Here is a 16,715-nt window from a genome sequence, read left to right as displayed (position 1 = left end):
TTAGATAGGATAATTCGGCTGATGGATGGCTGGTCGGCAAGTTGAGCTTGGAATTTTCATTGTTTTTTGTTTGACATGCATCACCCTTCCATGTGCTCTTTGCTATGAAGCCCAGTTGCAGGTGGGGGCAGTGGCCATTTGTTTGTACTATTGGAATACTGGCAAGGGGACACACTGGGTACCTTTGCTGCCATTGTTCTATAATCTGGGTGTCCAGTGTGCCTCTGTGCCTTTAAGGAGGGGTGGGCTCCCTCCAGGCTTATCTGCCCTCTGCCTATCCATTATAATGCATGTGCTTCTACTATTGAGGCTCTTAAAATTTGTAGAGTTAGGCTGGGTTAACACTATGTACGGGGCACAGCAGGGGGTCCAGTGCGTTCCCGTTCACCGTTTTAGGTCTGAATTTGGACGTAAAACTGAGCCAAAGTTGCAAAGGACCCTTTTGCTATGAGCTCTGCAGCTGCCCCGGAGATGTGTGAAATGGCTTTATTGACGTAAAAATAAGCCAAAGATGCAAAGGACCCTTTTGCTATGAGCTCTGCAGCTGCCCCGGAGATGTGTGAAACGGCTTTATTGAGAGCCGGTCACACTCTCCTGTCATGCGAATGACAGGAGATAACACTATGTACGGAGCAAAGCAGGGGGTCCAGTGCGTCTCTGTTCACTGTTTTAGGTCTGAATTTTTGCCTGAATTTGGACGTAAAACTGAGCCAAAGATGCAAAGGACCCTTTTGCTATGAGCTCTGCGGCTGCCCCGGAGATGTGTGAAATGGTTTTATTGAGAGCCGGTCACACTCTCCTGTCATGCGATTTGGATGTGGAGAAACCCGAATCCAGTTCACATAAGTGTGAACAAAGCCTTAGGACTGCAGATAATACTGGGGTGCTGTGAAGTGGCTCTGCTGCTCATGAACGTATTTGCAAATGTGTGCAAACGAAACTTGTTTTTAACGCATACTGTTAGACAGGATAATTTGGTTGGTTGCAAGCTGGTCGGTAAGTTGAGCTCGGAATTTCTTTTTGTTTTGTTTGAAATGTGTCGCCCTTCCATGTGCTCCTTGCTGCAAAGGCCAGTTATAAGTTGTGGCAGTGGCCATTTGTACTGAGGACAGGAACAGTGCGCAGGCACCTCCATAGATGGTGTGTGCCATGTCTGAGCAGAAGCCGACTCCGTGCCCTACAGGAGGCTCTTCTCCCCTGGCTAGCCCCAGCTCCCCTCTGCAGCCCCGGCTGGTCAGTTCAGGAACCCGGAGTCAGTGGAGCAGTTGCGGTCCAGCCCAACCTGCTCAGTGAGCAGAGAGTACCTGGAGAGGAGCTTCAACCTGGAATGGAGGATGGGAGGAGGCAGGGAAAAGGGACAGTGAGAGGGGGCCAAATCACTGCACCATGGGCCTCTGGATTGTCTCTTCTTTACTTCAGACTTTCTGCTATGTGCAGGGCCCTTTGCTTGTGCAGTGGAGGTGGAACTTCAAGGGTGACTACCTTGAGCGGTGCACTACTTTGCTTCTGGGTTGTACTTACCCCCAGGGCCAAAAGTTGCCTGTCAACCCCTGCGTATTATCACATGCAGTGTAATGTGGAACAGCATCTATTATCGCATGCAGTGTCATGTGGAGCAGCCCACTATTCCCCAACTCCTTGTAACATGGTATAGCCCACTATTCCCCAACTCCTTGTAACATGTTATAGCCCACTATTCCCCAACTCCTTATAACATGGTATAGCCAACTATTCCCCAACTCTTTGTAACATTGTATAGCCAACTATTTCCCAACTCCTTGTAACATGGTATAGCCCACTATTCCCCAACTCCTTATAACATGGTATAGCCAACTATTCCCCAACTCCTTGTAACATGGTATAGCCAACTATTCCCCAACTCTTTGTAACATGGTATAGCCCACTATTCCCCAACTCCTTGTAACATGGTATAGCCCACTATTCCTCAACACCTTGTAACGTGGTATAGCCCACTATTCCCCAACTCCTTATAGCATGGTATAGCCCACTATTCCCCAACACCTTGTAACATGGTATAGCCCACTATTCCCCAACTCCTTATAACATGGTATAGCCCACTATTCCCCAACACCTTGTAACATGGTATAGCCCACTATTCCCCAACTCCTTGTACCATAGTATAGCCCACTATTCCCCGACTCCATGTAACATGATATAGCCCACTATTCCCCAACTCCTTGTACCATAGTATAGCCCACTATTCCCCAACTCCTTGTACCATAGTATAGCCCACTATTCCCCGACTCCTTGTACCATAGTATAGCCCACTATTCCCCGACTCCATGTAACATGCATACCTCCCAATATTTTGAGATGAGAATGAGGGACACCTACTACCAAATGTATGTAGGCATAGGGCACGCCCCCTTCAAGGAGAATTAACCAAAAATAAGGTTAATTAAATCCACAAGGGCTTTTTTTTTTACTACTACTATTCCTTTATATTGGCTTTTACAAATGCAGCCATTTAGAATTTGGATGAAATATTTAGCACTTGAAACACTTTTTGAAAGATAAAAAGTGACTTTTATATACATCTATATATATATATATATATATATATATATATCAGACCAAAATGAGGGACAAATGAGGAGGAAAGAGGGACATTGCTCCAAATCAGGGACAGTTGGGAGCTATGAACATGGTATAGCCCACTATTCCCCAACTCCTTGTAACATAGTATAGCCCACTTTCTCTGTCTTCATCCCTGACCCTCGGATATAGACCCATGAGTCATGACAGGGACCCTGTAGCTTCAGTACCGAATCACTAACCCACCGCACGTACACAGCACGGGAACTCACTAAGCACCATCTGCATTTAATAAGCCTACATGCCGCCCTTCCTCCCGCACAGCCCTATGTACATATCACATGCCCCTGACCCCGCCCATCCTCTGCACTCGCCGGTTGCACAGCCCCCACGTGACATCAGCGTGGAAGCCGACGCAGCTCTTAGCGAGGCTCGGCCCTTTCCGCTCTCCTACGTCACGTATTCGGAATGTGCGCTTGCGTAGTACGTCGCCGGGATCCGGAAATGGGCTATCTGGCTGGTGCGGCTGCGCCCGGCTGCGCGGACTAAGGAGAGCAGGTGAGACTCGGCGGGGCCCGGCTACGAATCCGATCCCATCCTCTACTGTAGCCGTTTTCTCCGGCGCCTGGCACTCATCCGCATGGTGCACGGAGGCCTGTGTGCCCGGTCCGGCCTTATACGTATGTTCCGTTAGCCGGCTTGCTGTGCGCTGTCGCCCAGGCCCTCTCCCCCCCCCCTCCTCCGGCAGCCTAGCCCAGCGCCGGTCGGCAGAAGCCGCTTCCCTGACAAGCGGTGGGCTGAGAGTGGTATCCGGAGGGGGAAGGGAGGCGCTGTGTGAGGAGTAGAGGGTGGCATGTGCCACGTATGGCAGAGCCCAGCGTGAGAATGAATGACATCACACGTCTGCACTGACATCATATGTGTCCCCGCACATGTATACAGTCTATAAGGCCTAGAGTGTCAGGAGACCAGGCCAGTGCCCGCCCCCCCTCTACCCCACAGGGTGACATTCACCTGCATTGTGGGGGGAAGGGGGAGCTCCTGCCATGTGACGTCACTGGTGTGGGGGGGGGGGGGATGGTGGGGTCTGTGTGCCTCTCATTCATCCCATCCACGGGGGGGGGGGGGGGGCACAATGACCCGCCTGTCACCCTGCGTTCTACTTTGTTCCCTTTTCTACAAGTGGGATCATGAGGCAGCCGGTCCAGTCACATGTGACCTGCACACCGGCAGGGGATGTGTTCCTGTACACCCAGCACACGTGTGTACAGGCCCGTACCTGACATGTGGGCAGTCTGTTTATTGAGGCCCTGTGCCACACAGGATCCTCATTGCCCAAAACTCAACCAATTTTTTTTTTTTTCCACGAGACATGAAAATCTATTAAGCGGTTAAAATAAAGCTGGTGCAGAGGTCGTAGAATGGAGCCTTTTGTGTCTGTCGTCAGTGATCAAGGTTAGCCTGCACTTTGTGGCTGGGGATATTTCTATTTTTTTCCCCTCTTGCGTTTCTTGTTTTCAGGCCCTTTTTTTTTGGCAATGTTCCTTGTGTTCGCATAGATTTCATCACTTGCTGCCTTCACATGTTACAGACGAGCTGCAGTTACTAACTCAGCCCCGTGACTAAGGAAGTTCTGCTGGGGGTATGGCTGCTAATGCTAGTCATTTTACTACATATGGGAACATTGGTATTTTGTCAAGTCATTATTCCCCTTTCCCACCCCCCCTCATGCATCGTCATCACACTTTACACCAGTCATGCCACCAGCTGTTATATTTTCACTAACAATTCTACTGATGCACACATGGAACATTAACCTTTGTTTCTTAATGTTTGTAATTAATGGAAGCTGTTATATTCTTATCACTGTGTAAGATTGAGATATTCACATAGGGCAATGTTTCCTAACCTCGGGTACCTCCTGTAAGTCATGTTTTGGGAATTTTCTTTAGATAAAAAAAATAGCTTTCATAAATACGACATTCTTTTAAAGCACAACTCCGTGCAATTTTTTTTTCCCATGCAGTGGGGCTGTACCCAGACTGCATGGGTCAACTGCTCATTTTTGTCTTGGTCAAGGGTCTTCAAACTATGGCCATCCAGTTGTTCAGGAACTACAATTCCCATCATGCCTAGTTATGTCTGTGAATGTCAGTTTTACAATGCCTCATGGTATGTGTAGTTCTGAAACAGCTGGAGGGCCATAGTTTGGAAATCCCTGGTTTAGGGGGCTGAGGAACTGAGATATGCTTGCCTCATCCTCCATGCACGAGACTGCCCTGTGGCTCCTGCTCCCCCCTTGTCTTGTGCAGTAGACTGTTCCTGGTGTCGTGATGCTCATAGACCTGCTCTGGACATGAGAATGTCAGAAACAGTCCACTGCTGGATCGCGTGGGAGTGCGTTTCCAGGTGCACTGGAGGATCAGGTAAGTATAAGCTTTTTTTTTTTTTAATCCCCTAGACCAAGGGTCTCTAAACTATGGCCCTCCAGTTGTTCAGGAACTATTATTCCCATCATGCCTAGTCATGTCTGTGAATGTCAGAGTTTTACAATGCCTTACGGAACGTGTAGTTCCGCGACAGCTGGAGGGCCGTAGTTTGGGCATCCCTGCCCTAGACAGGGAGTCTCTGAACTTTATACACAAAAGGCCAGTTTACTGCCCATCATATTTTAGGGGGGGGGGGGCCTGGACTCTGGTCAGGGGGAATAGTTTTTTTGGCATCAGTGAGTGTAAACAGTAGTGTAGCTCTTTATCAGTAGCATTAAAGTGGAGGTAAACCCATCTATTTAACAGTTTAAAAAAAGTTACATTCCCAGCATGCTGGGAATGTAACTGTCACATTGGTTGTGCGCTCAACCAAGCTGTCAAACCATCTGATGGCTGGTGTCTTAACTGACACACGTGCAGCACCATGGCAGTTGAGGATCAAACAGAGCCCAAGATGGCAGCTTCCTTGGCTGAAAAAAAAATAGCAGGTTTTACTTCCACTTTAAAGGATAAGTTCACCTTTTATTACATGTTACATCTGTATTCAGGGTGTAACATGTTACTGCTGCAGCACCCCTTTGCCCTCACTTCCATCCTGAGTCCGCACTGTGACAGCAAGCTGGGGATCTTCTCCCTCTGCTGGCTGTCGCAATAAAAAAAAGTCACGGCTGCAAGAGGCTCCGCCAACCTGGCTGCATCCTTCATTTAGAGTTCCGTGGATGTGAAACTACAAGTACCAACAGCCTTTGCGAAGGCTGTCAGCTTGTTCTCAATGAACTACCAGAGCACTGTTGAGCAATCTAGGTAGTTAATTGATGTGGACCCTGCCAGCAGATCTATTGATTTCTCTACTACCCTTAAAGTGCTATTAAACCCAAAATCTAAAAATTTTATTGCAGCTTACCAATCGTGTGTTGACGGCATCAGTTTTCCTTTGGCATCTTTACTCTGTTTTCACCTTGTAACCTGGCCAGTAACACACCACCTGAAGAAGAAAGACACAATTCTGGAGGAATGAACACAGGAGGCACAGCAGCATTGTCTGTCAGGGAGGGGAGTGTTAGCAGATTTAGATACACTAAAGCCAAACCCCAGCTCACACTTTAGAAGCAGTAACAGTTTGTTTCCTTTTGGAGTAAAGATTTTATGTAAAAGTAGATAATTTTAAAATTACCCCTGTCAGTGTTGCATGGTTTCTCTTATCCATGTGAAGTGATACAATCTGCTGGAGAGCTTATGCTGTGAAAAACAGACTTGCTGGCTGGATTACGGTATTGAAAAGAAGAAAGAGCCTAAATTAAATGCAGCCATCACATCTAAGAATTGATAAGCTGTAATATGCTTTCTTTTTGGATTTAGCCGTTGTTCACATTGAACACTGCTTTGATTTTGTGCGGCTTAATGCACATCTTTCTATTTGAAATCGCACCAAAAATCGGCAAAAGTAGTGAAACTACTTTTGCAAATCGGTGCTGCACCGATTAGAACGATGCCATTGCTGGAAATAGGCTGCGACATGCGATTCGACCTGTCAAGTTGCTTGAATGTGAACGAGGGCTTACTACTGCTTTAACCGCGTGCGGCTCTCATTCTGGGAGGACGTTATACGACGTCCTCCCAGAATGGCCGCTATTGCATGTGCCCGCGGCAAGCCGATCGCGGTCGTGCTGTGTTGCTAGGACACAGCATGACCCCGATCTCTTTAATCATGTGATCGGCTGTGTCCCATCACAGCCAGTGACATGTAAAGATGGAATTTGCGAATTGGCTCTCCTCGCCTCACACTGACAGTGTGTGTGGCGAGGAGTGCCGATCAGCGCAGAGGAGACCTGGGCAGGTAATAAGGGCACTGGACATCAGTGTCCTGATTACAGGAAAGCCCCATGTATGCCACCAATCGGTGCCCATAAGTGATGCTAGTCAGTGCCTGCTCATCGGTAATGCCCATCAGCACCGCCTATCAGTGCCACCTCTCAGTGCGGCATATTAGTGCCGCCTCATCAGCGCACATCATTGTAGGAGAAAAATTACTTATTTACAAAATTTTTATTTTCGGTCCTTTAATTTTTTTACAAAAAAAATCCCAGCAGTGAAAAAATGCCACCAAAAGAAAGTTCTATTTGTGCAAAGAAAAAGATAAAAAAATAAATTTGGGTAGTGTTGCATGACCGCACAATTGTCATTCAAAGTGTGAGAGCGCTGAAAGCTAAAAAATGGCCTGGGCAGGAAGGTGTATGCCCTGTATTGAGGTGGTTGAAATGTAACTGAACCCACTGGTTTAACAGTTTCCTGAAACCGTTACATTCAAGGCATGCCACAAACAACAGTCATAGTTTCTTGTGCTCTCCATCAAACTGTTAACCGCTTGCTTACTGGGCACTTAAATTCCCCCTCCTGCCCAGACCAATTTTCAGCGCTGACGCACTTTGAATGACAATTGCGCGGTCATACAACACTTTACCCAAATTAAATTATCATTTTTTTCACACAAATAGAGCTTTCTTTTGGTGGTATTTGATCACAACTGGGATTTTTATTTTTTGCTAAACAAACAAAAGAAGATGGAAAATTTTAAAGAAAAAAAATCATGTTTTTCATAGTTTGTTATAAAATTTTTCAAACGGGTAATTTTTCTCCTTCATTGATGTGCGCTGATGAGGCGGCACTAATGGGCAGCACTGTTGATTGGGGCACTGATTGTGTACTGCTAAGTGGCACAGGTGGGCACAGATGACCCAGGTGCAGCTCTCCTTGATTGGGACTGATGTCCCTCTCACAGCCGATAGAGATCGGCTTTTTTTTTTCTCCTCACGCTGTCGGCGCGAGGAAAAAAAATAGCCGATTACCGGCTTTGTTTACATCACACGATCAGCTGTCATTGGCTGACAGCTGATCACGTGCTAAGGGGTTGGGATCAACCCCTTACTCCAATCTGTGATCAGTTGAGTCTCAAAGATTCGCTGATCACAGAGCATGCTGCATGCGCCCTGCCGGGGGGCACGCAGACCGCTCGGGCACGGGAGGACATCAATAGACGTACCCCCAGCAACGTAGGTCCACGCTGTAGCCGTCATTAGGCTATAGCGCGGATCTGAAGCAGTTAAACTATCAAAAGGCTGGTGTTGTGACTAATCACATGTGTAGCACCATTCTTGAAGGATAAGTTCACCTTTTGAACATGTTACACCCATATTTAGGATGTAATATGTTCAGCATACCCTCCCTTCTCTGTGACAACAATCAGGGGGTTCCTCCCCCCACAGCCGTTGTTACATTTTAATACTTTAATAGATAGTATGAAGGGGCTGTTCAGGAGTGAGCCTCCAGATGTCCCCAACAATAGGAAGCACCTTCCTATGGGGATGCGGAGAGGAGGGGCCTAAAGCACTGGGGGATAATCCCACAAGAGGAAGTTTGTGGGCATTACCATTGCACAGAGCAGGTAAGTATAACCTGTTTATTTAACAAAACCAAAAAAACCTGAGCCTTTACAGTCGCTTTTAAGCAGTTTTATTGAAAAAAAAAAAAAAATTTTTATCTTTTTAACACAGGACTGCTTTTTATATTTACACACATTCTAATGTAAACCTATATTTTCAGATAAAATACATTAAAAATAATTTTAGGGCATGCAGAGAGGAGGGAGCCTCTGCTTCTGGGCACAGCATTTGATTGAGTGGGGGAATTAGAAGAGGGATGAGGGGGCGATACACATACTGCTACTTTTTTTTTTTCTTTACCTTTAGGCAATAAAAAAAAAAAAAAAATAAACAGCAAACATCATACTTTCCTGTTCTGTACATTGGTTTTGCACAGAGCAGCCCTGATCCTCTTCTCAGGTCCCCCACTGGCACTCTGGGCCCTCCCCCCTGCTGAGTGTCACCATAGCAAGCTGCTTGCTATGGGGGGCACTTGTGCATGCTCACTCCCAAGCTCTATTTGTATGAAAAAAATACGTTTCATATGGGTACAATGTAGAATGTCGCAATTTGTCATTCAAAGTGCGACGTACTGAATGCTGAAAATTGATTAAAGGCAAAACTTTTTGTTTTGGATAGTGAAAAAGGATCGGAACGTTTGTCAGTTTTTTTGTTTTTTTTTTTTATTGCTGCATGTGCCGCTGTTGGAGGAGATCTACTCTTTGTCCTGTTTTACCATTATTATTTAAAGTAAAGAAAAAGCCCACATTTTGGGTTGTCTCCTGAAAAGTAATAGAGGGCAAAACATCCAATGGGGACACTAGTTCTGGTGACCTGGGGGTCCCCAAGGAATTCCCTTAATTTGCATGGATTTCCTCTCACTTCCTGTTTGGCTATAAAACAGGAAGTGAGGGGGAAATCTCAGCAATGGGACACAGATGGCGAAAAAATATCTGAAAGGGATTATAATCCTCCCGTGCTCTATCCAAAATGTTAAGTTTTGCCTATAGTGAAATGTTTAGGCTTCACAGCCACTTTAACCACTTCAGCTTCGGAAGGTTTATTCCCCTTCATGACCAGGCCATTTTTTTGCAATACGGCACTGCATTAATTTAACTGACAATTGTATAGGTACAGCAATATAATTTGTGTCCAATTTTCCCCACAAATGGAGCTTTCTTTTGGTGGTATTTGATCACCTCCTGTGGTGGTTTTTTATTCTTTTTTTTTTTTTTTGCGCTAAAAACAAAGACCTACCAGTTAAAAAAACAAACCTGTTTCTTACTTTCTTCTTTTAAAACCTATCCAAAAAGGAAAAAAAAAAAAAAAACAAATCGAATTCTTCATCAATTCAGGCCAATATGTATTTTGCTACATATTGTTATAAAAAAAATCCAAATAAGTGTATATTGATTGGTTTGCGCAAAAGTTATAGCATCTAGCAATGGGATAGATTTATGGATTTTTTTTTTTTACTAGTAAATAAGGCAGTCTGTGACTTATAGCAGGACTGTGACATTGTGATGGACACTAAGTGACACTTTTTGGGGACCAGTGACACTAATAGAGTGATCAATGCTAAAAATATGCACTGTCACTGTGCTAATGACACTGGCAGTGAAGGGGTTAATATCAGGGGCGGTCAAAGGGTTAAATGTGTGCCTAGGGGGAGTGCTTACTAAGTGTGGGGGAGGTGCTTGTACTATGGATAGGCAGAGATCCATGTTCTTGCCTTGCAGGAGCAAGGGATCACAACCTTCCATTCTCATAGAACGGCGATCTGCCTTGTTTACATAGGCAGACCACCGTTCTGTCTGTGTCCCGAATGATCGGCGGACATTGCGTCCGCTTGGCCTGCTGATTGGCCACCGCTGTATCCAATCACCGCCGTGTGCGCCCCTGACCCTGAACTGCAGGATCACGTACAGGTACGTGATCCTGCACCTGGGGAGCCGGCTTGCTGCCGTATACATGCAGTATACGGTCGGCAAGCGGATAAACCAAAGAGTAGAAAACTGCCCATCTTTATAAAATATGCTATTCCCATATTTGCTTTGAATTTGCGGTGTTTGGATCTCCAGTTGGGTTTTTACTGCTATTCACAACTCAATTAGTGAAATGTAATAACTTCCTGTCCTGACATTTAACAGACAGGAAGTGAGGTTAACGCAAAAACACAGCTATAAAGACACTTTTTTTTTTCCTTGTTGCAGATGGAACTTTTGCCGCCATACCAGAAAGTGAGGGAAAATCTCACAAATTATTTGTAACTGTTGTAAGTTATCAATCACATTCACATCTGTTTCCACCATCTTATAATATAATTCATCGAAATTCAGATGTATTCATCAACAAAGTTTTAGTAATGCTGATTGATGCAAACCGATATTCTTCTGCCTTGGCCAATCAACTCCATTTTGTCAAATCCAATTTAAAACAGTATTAAATCCAAAAGCAAACCTTTATTATATTACAGCTTACCAATTTTAGATGTGATGGCTGTATTGGTTTTCTTTTTAAGGCTTTCTTCTATTTTCATCTAGTAATCCAGCCAGCAAGTCTGCCTTTCATAGCACAGGCTCTCCAGAAGATTGGATGAGACCAACCACTTGGCTTTCTTTTTTTTTAGCCTGCATTCACACATGATCGCAGGCCAAATCGGCGAGATTCTGCCTTGCAATTTCAAATGGCTGCAAAACGCAGGACACTTTTGCCATGCCATTACTTCTAATGGCACCCCAGTCACGCTGCAATTTTGTCGTGAGGTAAATTGCGCTGCAAACTCAATGCACGACGCTTGTTGCTCAAAAAAGGAACATGAGCTTCTTTTGGGAGACAACGTCACATTGCAACTTACTGCAGCAAAATCACGGTGCAATTGGGGGGCCATTAGAAGTAATGGAATTGCAAACTCGTCCTGCGTTTTGCAGCCATTTGAAATAGCGGGGCGTAATCACGGCGATTCTGCCCTCGATCATGTGTGAATGCCGTCTTGGGATTCTTTACTTTTTTACCTGGTGATCTTGCTAGTAAGGCTGTTTTTCAACAGAACATGCTGTCCTTTAGATGTAGCAGTTAGAGGTGTTTGAAACTATCTACCACTGATGGGGGTGCTTAGTTTACAGTGAGCAGATTTTATTCGTTTGTGTATAAGATGTATCCCAAAAGGGAAAAAAACCTGTTACTTTAAAGCGGGGTTCCACTCGACCATTCCCATTTTTTTTTTTTTAATCATTATTACACATGTACAATCATAAAGTGACACTCACTGTTTTAGTTGTTTTAAGCTGCTGCTGTCCGTTTTCGTTTTAAATATATACTTATAAATCTCGATCGTGACCGTTCCCATCTTGCTTGTGGGCATATGAAGCCCACAAGCATGGATTTCCGGGATCTGGTGAATGCTGAGCTCCCAGCATTCACCGCTATTTCCTGCGCATGCTCAGTATTTACGGTGAGCATCCCTGTAAAATTCAGGGTTGCCATCACAACGGGCGGGCGTCGTCATCGAAATCCCGCGAGAACTCGCGGCAGACCTCCGTAATGACTCCTGGGAATAATGACAGGAGCTCCCAGGAGACATTGCAGCTACAAAGGAAATTACGAAATAGCCGCAGATGACCCGCCCATATCCGCAGGGAGCTAAGACAGGAAGCAGAGATGGACATTGAAAAAACACAGGTACAAACGAAAAAAAAAAATATCCGTTTATAACTGAATATAGTCCTGGCATGTGATTGAGCAAAACTTGTAAAACAGGGTGGAGCTCCGCTTTAAATGTTAGGGATGCACTATTTGAGTTTTGTTACAAGTACTCCTACTTGTGAAAAATGCTCAGGAAACGTATACTTTGTATTTGCGCGAATACAAAATGGGTGCAAATTGCACTTCAAAGAATCGCATGTTATTTGAACACGAATGCGGTGTGTTTCCTGTCCGTATCGCATTATATTTCCCGCCGTGTGTGTGAACCAGTATAGAAAAAAAAACGCTGTCTAGTGGGCAGTTTATGAAACATGTTTTAACGCCCCTTAACCATTTGCCAACCGTACATGCAGATATACTGTGGCACAATGGCTCTCCTGGGGGAAATACTGAATGGGTACGTCTTACCTGTTTTCGGCCATCAGAGGGCGCGCCCACTGCGTGGCGGGGGACCCAATGCGCATGGTCGACGGGCACGTTCGCCACCAGCCATGTGCGATTGCCAGCATGGGGATTTGTGTGTGTAAACACACAAATCTGTTTGCTATCAGAGAGGAGCTGAGCCATATCGTTTGTTCCTACTAAGTAGGAACAAACGATATGGCTCCTCCTAGTCACTCCCATCCCCACACAGAACACACTGAGGGAACACACATTTAACCCCTTGATTGCCCCTTAGCGTTAACCCCTTCCCTGCCAGTGACATTTACACAGTAATCAGTCCATTTTTATAGCACCAATCGCTGTATAATTGTCAATGGTCCCAAAAAAAGTGTCAAGTCTCTGATCTGTATGTTGCAGTACTGCTAAAAATCGCAGATCACCGCCATTGCTAGTAAAATAAATAAAAATGACAAATCTTTCCCATAGTTTGCAGACGCTATAACTTTTGCGCAAACCAATCAATATACACTTATTGCGATATTTTTTGGGGGAAAAAAAATGTATATGTGTGTGTGTATATATATATATATATATATATATATATATATATATATATATATATATATATATATATATATATATATATATATAGTGTCCTAAACTGATGAAGAAATTTTGTTTTTTAAAAAAAACTTTTGGGAATATTTATTATAGCTAAAAGTAAAAAATTTTTTTCAAAATTGTCGCTCTTTTTTCGTTTATAGTGCAAAAAAAACACCAAAAGAAAGCTCTATTTGTGGGGAAAAATGGACGCAAATTTCGATTGGGTACAACGTCGCATGACCGTGCAATTGTCAGTTAAAGTGACGCAGTAACAAATTGTAAAAATTTCTCTGGTCAGGAAGGGGGTAAAATCTTAAGGGGCTAAGGCGGTTAAAGTACATATCTGCTCAAACCCAACTCTGCATAGTGTCCCTATCCTGCCCATGATAGAAAACCACAGCTGCTGGAGATGTATAGGCGGTCCGCCCCCAAGCTGACATCACTTCCAGCCTATACCTACAGGGGTCCCGGAACTTCTCCAGCCCTGTAAGCACCTCCAGAGGCTGTGGTTATCTATCATTGACAGGGTGGGGACACTGCAGATTTGGATTTGAGCAGATATGTACTTAAATGTGAGCTATAACATTTTTAATGAACTGCCCACTAGATGGTGCTTGCCATACTGGATACACACACGCGGTGGGGTAAATCGCATCCTATTCGGACAGGTAGCGCTCCACATTCCTGTTCAAATTGCATATGGTTTTTTTTTTTTGCAGTGCAATTTGTGGCCATTCATTTTTTACTGATGCAAATCGCACTGCAAAGTGCCAGTACTCTGCATCTGCGTGTACTTTATTTAAACTATCAGTACTCACTTTTTTTTTTTACTTTTTTAAATCTGCATCAGTGAAACCCTAGTAACTGCTTAAGTGTGAGCTGGAGTTTGGCTCAAATAGTGTATCTAGAACTGCTACTACAGTGGTTCTCAACCTGGGGGTCAAATGATGATTTGCCAGGGGTCACGGAATCCTGGGCTGTTCCTGAAGCCCACGCTGCTCTCCCAGCCTTTTTGCGGCTGCCCTGCAGGGCTGTCACTGAAGATTGTGACCGCCCTGTTGGGTTTTTTCTAGGAGCCTGTGGCTGCCTACTCAGCCTCTTTGCACCCGCCCATTCAGTTCACGGCATGGCTGGGGGGGGGGGGGTAGAGACTAGAGGTCAGCTGACTGGTGAGGAATGTGAAGTGGGAGGGGCTGGAGAAGACCCTATCTCCTGATTTCGGCATAGGTGTCACTGCTACAAGACACCACAAAGTCGGAGACACAGTGAGTAACACTACATGTGATTATAGTTGCCATTAAAAGTCCCCACTACAGTTCTCAGATCAGCAGATGACCTCGATCAAGAGCACCTTGAGTTGGCTGATCAGAACTCCCCCCAGCACTGCCACTCATCCCATTCCCCCCACTAAGGAGTAAGAGAAGAAATAAAAACAGAATACATGGAAGAGAGGAAAAGAGGGGGAGGAACAAAGAAAAAGGGAGAGAATACGAAAAAAGAACAAGAAAGATGGCTAGAGAGAGGAATGAGAAAAAAACAAGAAATTAGCAGAGAGAGATAAAAGGGAAAGAAAGGAGAACAAAGAAGGAATGGTACATCTTAAAATGTACCATAAGGGGTTTTAATACTGTACGAGTGTACTGTTAGGGGTCCCCACAACTTGGGAAATTTTATCAAGGGGTCACGGCACTCAATAGGTTGAGAAACACTGTGCTACTACATCGAACACTCCCCTTTCCCCAGACTTAAAGTGTAATTTCACCTTTACAGATAAATCTGTAAGGTAAACTTACACAGGACCCCCCCCCCCCCCCAGTCCAGCTGACCTGGACTGCGGCATGCCCCGATATATCCGTGTCAGGAGTCCAGGGCCTAGAAATCCCCTTGGCATCCACGCGTCTTCTCCATAGCTGACAGGACGGGTTATGTAGCTGCTGATTGTGTCGGCGCTGACCAATTGAATGCTTTGAAACGTCCCTGACGAGGTACGTTTTGGACATTCAGCTCGGGATTTTTAAGCCCCAACTCCTGACACAGATATACTTGGGGGTGGGGGGGTGCGTGAGGAGGGGGTCCTGTGAAAGGTCACCTTACGGATTTTTCTGTAAAGGTGAACTTACCCTTTAACAATGTTGCTATCCAAAGGTGTCTCTTGCTCCTTTCTTCCAGAGCGTAGGCACACTAATACAGAAGGTGTGTAACTGGCCAGATCACCAGGTGAAAATGGGAGCGAAGCTTAAAAAATCAAAACGTATGCTGCACTGCATCTAATGATTGATAAGCTACAATAGATTACTGCATACACGTAAACCCTTTTGCTGCCAGGCCCTGCTCTCTACTCCTAACCTTAGGTGGCCAGATCAATTTTGCAAATGTTTTACTTTTTAATAATTTATGCGTAAAGCTTTCAGAGTTTGTAAAATACCCCAAACCATACATTTTCTAAAAGCACCGGACCGGGACCGATGGAATAAAATTATGGTTCTACTGATTTTGAAGCTCCCGTAACGGTTACACAATTTTTTTTTTTTTTTTTTATCAAAAGGATATTTTCAATAAAAATACACTAAAATCATTATTAGTGCACAACATAACTTGCAAAGATTCCCACTAAAACAGTATTGATTTAATAATGAAAAATGAATGGTATTTAAATCTGTAAGTAAGCAACTTTACATCTAAAATCTGGAGGTTGGACTCTGTGTTGTGGCAACCCCTGATCTGCAGTGCTGTGCGCACACTGCATTGGCATGTATGCTTGCATTTTGTCCCAATACAGCATGTTATAATATGCAACAAATTGTTACTACGCCCAAAGTTGACAAATCTAATTTTTAAGAACCAAGTGTTAATTTTTTTTGTATTTTTTGAACAGTACAGACCAGCGCACAAAATGCACACCATGACATACACCCACTGATGTGAATGAGTCCTTAGTGTGTTGATGCATTGCAACAACACACGTAACAGTATGTGTATGTTATGTACGTGTGTCTGTTGGGAAGGAGGGGGTATTGGAATGGGTTAGAATTCCTTCAAATGGATGGATAAGGGCTGTTCTCGGCGCAATCTGTGCCCTCTGATCCCCACTGCACTCTCCATCCTATGCTGACCTCAAAACACCCCCTCTTTCTGTTACCTCAGCCTGGCGGCAGGATTAATTTATTCAGGATGGAGTGCAGTAAACCTTTTTCTCATGTTTCCCGACTGAATGAACACAGTGGAGCTCAATAGTGGTCACTCCAATGTTAATATACTGTATAACTGAAGGAAAAGTATATGGCAGGGTTTGACAAATTTGCTTTGAATCTAGGAGCCAGGTCTAAAATTTACAAATATGTCTAGAACCAAACATCATGGGCCTTTTAACATCTGCAGCTTAATGAATATATTCTGATGTGACACAAGGGGCTAGATTTACTAAAACTGGTGTAGCTGTTAGAGCTGCACAATTGTTAAAAAATAAATATCTCGATTCAACCCCCCTGACTATCTCTATTGCAGAGTTTGCCGATTCTTTCATATAAGCAGTGGAGAGACTTATCTGCTCACTCAGCTG

The 16,715-nt window shown here is 44.5% G+C and overlaps 1 protein-coding gene across 5 annotated transcripts in view; it reads left to right on the top strand.

The window, feature by feature from the left end:
• The first annotated feature begins 2,972 nt into the window (after positions 1-2,972).
• EIF4G1 (eukaryotic translation initiation factor 4 gamma 1) overlaps positions 2,973-16,715 on the top strand; it is a 92,113-nt gene continuing 78,370 nt past the window's right edge. For 3 of the 5 annotated variants that reach the window (XM_073626615.1, XM_073626614.1, XM_073626613.1), the window contains exon 1: positions 3,035-3,114. The gene's annotated coding sequence lies outside the window, so the exon portion shown is untranslated. Of the gene's footprint in view, positions 3,115-16,715 lie in introns of all 5 variants that reach the window. The other 2 variants (XM_073626616.1, XM_073626617.1) reach the window with 2 other exon arrangements.

The sequence above is a fragment of the Aquarana catesbeiana genome, linkage group LG04 (genome assembly GCF_042186555.1).
Source record: "Aquarana catesbeiana isolate 2022-GZ linkage group LG04, ASM4218655v1, whole genome shotgun sequence".
NCBI lineage: Eukaryota > Metazoa > Chordata > Amphibia > Anura > Ranidae > Aquarana > Aquarana catesbeiana.
The sequence above is the reverse complement of the archived record's forward strand: the minus strand, read 5'-3'. Positions and strand labels throughout refer to the sequence as shown.